Source organism: Haemaphysalis longicornis, unplaced genomic scaffold, assembly GCF_048455015.1.
Source record: "Haemaphysalis longicornis isolate Haplotype H1 unplaced genomic scaffold, Haemaphysalis longicornis Haplotype H1 scaffold_6, whole genome shotgun sequence".
In the NCBI taxonomy this organism is placed as follows: Eukaryota; Metazoa; Arthropoda; class Arachnida; order Ixodida; family Ixodidae; genus Haemaphysalis; species Haemaphysalis longicornis.
The window spans coordinates 103666265-103672603 of NW_027526407.1; the positions used below are offsets into that span (position 1 = coordinate 103666265).

The window sequence follows — 6339 nt, forward strand, 5'->3', positions numbered from 1 at the left end:
GGTAGTATTAGCCATACACAAACTATGGGCATGCACACAATAGCAAAAAGACAAACAAATAATAAACATCTTTAATAAGGAGCAATTGGAGATGGCGCTGCTCAATTCCGGAGACCTACTACAGCAACTACTGATCCAAAAAGCTGAAGCCGCCAGAGGTCAAGGACTCCTGGCCGACGACTGCAAAGGACAGGGCCCTCCCACCCCTTCTAGCTTTCGTAGAAAAACAATAAGGTTGTCTCTCGTTCTTTCTCAGAACGCTCTGCCCGGCATTAGTGGCGTGATCTCTCGCGTACTGTTCCACTCTCCAGTTCACGTGCGTTCACGCCTGATGTTGGGAGCACATACGCCGAGTTCGCGCAGGCGGTTGCTGCGGGTTCTAGCGCGTGGTAACGCGGTCCCCTTTGGGTGAAGTGTGAAAGTATAGAAAGAAACGAGTTCGGCATGCCAGCCGTGGAGAACCTTCGACGGAAAGTTTTGAAATCCATGTGTGGTGCAACAGCCGGTTCCCCGAAGAAGCGAGAGGTGCCGCCAGCGCTGCTGTTTCTCCAGCCTTGTACCCGTAGTGCAAACTGCGCCGTTTTTTTTTTTGTTTTTGCATCATCTTCTCGGTACTAGAATGAGTCATGATAGTTCGGACATAACAGAAACCCCATTAACATCCCATATCACTCGAAAAGTGGTAGTCTGCGCTGACCAGCTCTCCACTGGAGCTTCAACAAGCCCTGCTACAACGAGCCCTGAATTCAGAGCAGCCTCGTGGCCTCCAGGACATAGGACGCTGACCACATCCCCATTCCAATACTGACGATGATGATGCCTTAAAAGTGTTTGGCACGTACGCACTCCACCCAATACCCTTGTAGGAATCAGACGTGGAGCGGATGCAGCTTGCCACATTTATTAATGTTGCGTAGCCCGGCCAGAACTGCGAGCCCTGAAGACGAGAGGCCGCCCAGGTGCGCAGTCGTGTTCCTTCTCACGCATGGCCAAACTGATGCTGCCGTACCAGCACCCCCGATGATTGTGAAAGGGTGTAGATGATGGTAACAGTGGCGCCACTACACCCTCTTGCTGTAATAAATATTTTTCCTCCTCCTTCTCTTTCCCGCCTTCCTTTTTCGTTGTTTCTACTTGCTACTTTTCACGTCTTGTTTCTCTATTTTCTTCTACTTTTCCTTCATGTTCAGAAATGTTGTTTTCTTTAGCTTCTCATACCACATTGTATATTGATTCGGTGTAAATGTTTTATAGGACCTTAACCTCATTTCCCTCCCTCTCTAGTGTTTCGATGGGGCGCCCTCTTCCTGGCCAATCCTCCTGAGTGGTCGTGGGCCGTTCACGACCTGCACTCTCACATGTTGTTTTCTTGTTGTTCCGTCAGCCAGGGAATATACCAACGTGGGGGATTGCCAACGAGACAGGGTAGCTCTTTGGGGGCAATACACCCACCTCATAATGCTATAAAATGTGCGCGTAGATTGGAAGCACAGAAACGGCCACGCAATTAAACAGTAGAATTGGAAAATATTTTCAGTTTGGTGCCATCTTAAGAAGAACATGGTCTCAATAAAGCCAATCATTACTTGCCTGTACTTCAAATCTTCCCTCGACCGTCCTAGTTGTCCCGTTTCAGATATCCCACTCAGCTGCTTATTTCGCGCACACTTCTTTTCCACGCACGCAGTCACTATTCGTTCGGCTTTTACATGCTTCCCAAAAGCTGTCCTTTCCTTAGGTCTATGCTAGCCGCACACACTTAGTATTTTTGCCTCCCATTTGAAAAGCCTACTTATTGTAGTATGTTTCTGCCTTGCAGGCCAGAGCGGTGCCGGCAACAACTGGGCCAAGGGCCACTACACTGAGGGGGCAGAGCTGGTTGACGCTGTCCTCGACCGCGTGCGGAGAGAGGCCGAGGGGTGCGACTGCCTGCAGGGCTTCCAGCTCACCCACTCCCTCGGAGGAGGCACCGGCTCGGGGATGGGGGGGGGGGGGGGCTGCTCATCTCGAAGATTCGGAAAGAGTACCCGGACCGCATCATGAACAGTTTCAGCGTCGTCCCTCTCCCAAGGTCTCTGACACTGTCGTAGAGCCTTACAACGCCACCCTGTCCGTGCACCAGCTGGTCGAGAACACCGATGAGACCTTCTGCATAGACAATGAGGCCCTCTACGAGATCTGCTTCCGCACGCTGAAGCTGACCACACCCACTTAACGTGACCTGAACCATCTCGTCTAAGCCACCATGTTGGGTGTCACTACGTGCCTCCGGTCCCCCGTAGATGCTTAGCTTAGCTCCTTCCTTTTAAAGGAAAGCTTTCTACCTTTACCAGCCAACGGTTTCTTCGTGGCGTGGTGACACGAAACTTCCCACGCGATTGCTTAGGAGGAGCGCGCTTTTCACTCAAGGAGCACAGTGTACATTGTGCGGCGAATGGTTAGCCAGCGTTCCCCCATATGAGGCTAAGGTTCCCCGCGCGCACGTTCCTCAACACACAGGCACGCGCGTCGGCGGGACGGCTTTGTTGTCTGCTTTAGTGGCGGTTGTTTTGGGCCTCGTTTGGCGCAGCTTCACGTCCACTGCGCGCTTCCTTCGCACGGCTTGATGACCCTGTTCGACAGCATCTCCTGGGTAACCCGGACCCGACGCAATTAAGTGGTCGTAAGGCAAAGGTGCGTAAAAGATTGATTTGCTTGGCTGAAAAACAAAATGTGGAAACCACATACAGACATCTAGCCGCTAGAGAAACGCTACCTTTTGCCCACTTCTTGCCACCAATGGTGCCCCATTTTTAAATTGGTGAATACGAATTTGATTGTGTTTTAACACTTATTACAAAAGGAAAAAGGAGCAAACGGTTCTGATAAATAGCGATTATAAGAGTTCTCCAGGCTCTCTCGCAATTCTCAACCCTACCAAAATAATTTAAATCGGTATATTTATGGGAATCACTAAGCTCACATGCCGAATTTCGGTTTCTGCGGTTGTGTCGCGCGGTGGTGTAGCCCCTAGCTAGCACATCAGGATGGCGAGGTTCCGCTGTCTTACCCTTCGAAAGACGCTCCTCTCGGTTTACTTTCTGCCGACGCACGGCCGCCACTGGGTTCAGGACGCCGCCCCCACGAATTCCAGGCCACGGCTAGCTGAATCTCCGGTTTCACACCTCGTAGGAATCCACGCGTTTTGAAGTGACGTCGCATCGGATATTGTTTTGGGTGTCGTTTACAGCTTCGCTTTCTAACCCGCTTCATATCGTGGATTGGAGCCATTTTTTATATTGCCACGAACCATGCATTGGGTTGGTTTATGTTTTGCTTTTGACGACCAGCGGCACCGGGCTTTGTTTTCTGTGTTATCCCTGTGCAAAGTGAATCCCGTGTCCCATTCTTTATTTTTATGACGCACGTGTTACCTCTTTTGATAAATAGGGAGCACGTTTTGGACTAACGTCAACAGCCTAGAAGAATCTTCTTTGATCTACAGTGTTCTGGATGAAATAGACGGTTCGAGAAACACTCGCGCGCAAAGATAAATTCCCGCAGAGCAGACGCCGCGGCATTCGACTCGCCGCTGCTCGCCTGCGCACGTAACTTTGTTGACTGCTCCTTCGCCGCCTGTGTATTCTTTGAGTTGTTAGGGGAGCACAAGTTCGCTCCAATAAACTTGAAGACAACTGCGTCGTCTTGGCGTCGTGACAATATCAATCTTTGTATCTCACGCTTTGCCTTCTTCCCTTTATAACGCACGCAGGTTCCCCCGACAACTTAACGCTGACCTGCGCAAGCTGACCGTAAACATGGTCCCCCTTCCCGCGGCTCCACTTCCTAACGCCTGGCTTCGCTCCGCTGACTGCCAGGGTCGCGCATCAGTACCGGGCGCTGTCTGTTCCTGAGCTCACCCAGCACATGTTCGATGCAAAGAACATCATGGCGGCGTGCGACCCTCGACACGGCCGGTACCTAACCGTGGCGGCCATCATCCGTGGTCGTATGTCCATGCGGGAATTGTACAAATAAATGCTCAATGTCCAGAACAGAAACACCTCGTACTTCGTTGAGTGGATCCCCAACAACGTCAAGACAGCTGTCTGCGACATTTCACCCCGGGGCCTGAAGATGTCTGCCACCTTCTTCGGCAACAGCATGGCAATTCAACAACTCTTCAAGGGCATCTGGGAGCCGTTGAATGGTACATCCTGGATTCCTTTCCATGGCCTCCTAACATGACCTGGCTGTCTGGTGTATGAAATTTAGACTACTGCACATATTCCCCATTTTGAAAATTTTACCCATCGTTTGTGTACACTGTTTAGCACAACTGGTTTGTACCAAGCCTGTACAGGCGAGCATTCTTAAAGGTAACGTAAAAGCTAAATTTTCTGCTAGGAGTTTCATAAATGGCACTTCTGTCCACGTGTATTTAATTCTCCATTCGTGCTTCAGAACTCCTCTTGCCACCATGGCTACTCTCAATTGCCGTGTTTTACGAGCGAAAGCTACAGGGTGTTCGGAGGCCCAACGTAATGAATGGGTCAGGAATAATTTTTATCACGTGTGGATTCAATTGCAGTATTGGTGTAGCCACTCTGGTTCTGTTTCTCATAAGAGACGTCACTTAAGTGTGCACTCAGTCCTTGATTGTCTTGTGACCCGTCTCATCCCTTTTCCGTGTTCTCTGTGCAGCCATGTTCCGGCGTAAGGCCTTCCTTCACTGGTACACCGGGGAGGGCATGGACAAGATGGAGTTCACCGAGGCCGAGTCCAACAAGAACCACGTGGTCTCCGAGTACCATCAGTACCAGGAGGCGTCGGCCGACGAGGAAGGAGAGTTTGAGGATGTGCCCGAAGCAGACGTCAATGTCTGAACGACTCCACGTTCCATTTTTTTTAACCCGTGCATTTCATTTGGTTACTATTTTTCTCTTCTATGTTCTACTTTTGTTCTTCGTTTTTACTTTGCGTTTCCTGTGTTCTCTTTTTGGTGTCCTCTTTTGCCTTTTGCTCCGCCTAAACTTTACATTTCAGGGAATAAATTCTGTTCCAGCACTTCACGCTATTATCAGCATTTATATGACCATTAAACATTCATAGCAGTCAACTGCAACAGTCCACTGTTCAGGGAAAGTGTTTTAGAACTCTTGCCTGCGTAGCCAGCTTCTTTGGTTTTACCCCACTGCATAAGTTAAAACACCCCTTCCTTCTCATTAATCCTATTCACCTCTCCCAAGAACATTTAATAGAATACTTCATTGTGAACAGACGGGCTAAAGAGACGGAGCGGCCACCAGGATGGCGGCGACAGTTGTTGGATTGCCAGGCCTGAGCTGTCCTCTGCTCGCTGCTGGTGATTGGCGAGGAGGGGGACCTCGGGGGAATTCCCACATGCAGCGTTTGAGCGGTGCATACCCACCAGTAACGGGGCACAGAGCGAAATTGTACCTTCTGAGCTGCGCTCAAAACTCGTTTGCGAGTGCTTCGCGCGTGAACTATTCGACAATGGGAAAAAAATAAATGACGGCAAACAAATAATTTTCCGTTGATCTGTGGCAGGAAGGGTGTGCATTGTGGCAAAAAAGACTCCATTGCTTTGAGCCTGATGAGTTTTAACACTCGAGCGAGTTTTTTTGATGTTGTTGTTAGCAGTGGCGTTAAGACAGAGAAAGAGAGCAAACTTTAATCGGCAGTTCAAGCTCGAAACGCAGAGTTGAGTCCTCGGAGAAAGGGGGTGGTTCCATGGTCCTTTGACGGTAGCGGGCTTGGCGGAGGAGCACAGAGTTTCAATTTGGGCAGCCGACAGGGACCACAGGGAGGCCCGTAGGTTTTCGGGGGGAGCGGCGCAGCTAGACCACGAGTAGGCAATATGAGGGGAAGGGTTGGTCAAAAGAAATGTGTGGGACGAGGTGGCCTGAACACAGTGCCAAAATGTCAGTTCATTGTCCGAGCCATCCATACCTGATAGTGAGGACGGCCTGGTTACTTCTGTATGTAGGGTAGAAAGAGATCACACAGCTGTGACAATGTCTGCGTCTACATCATTATGTAGCGTGTCTTCGTCACATGCATTTACATTGGGATGGAAGTAGCACTCATGCTGTGTGGAGGGTTCGAGATGTCCGCGGCACCTTTTGTGATGCATTCATCTATCCTCGTTTGGATTGTATTCTTCAGTCTACGGCTGAGGGCTGCCCGGGGAATGGGTATTGCGTGCCAGAGCATGAGCTCGTTCATCACCCTCTATGCCTTGGTGGACAGGGATACATTCGAGGAAAACGTATAAGTGGGGATGAGATTGCATGTATGTTGCCACGTTAGTCTGGACACGGGATGGAATGTAATTCG

At 50.1% G+C, this 6339-nt stretch overlaps 1 pseudogene; it reads left to right on the forward strand.

Annotated features, from left to right (window-relative positions):
• Positions 1-444: 444 nt before the first annotated feature.
• On the forward strand, positions 445-4913 carry LOC144143176 (tubulin beta-4B chain-like; annotated as a pseudogene).
• The last annotated feature ends 1426 nt before the right edge of the window (positions 4914-6339 follow it).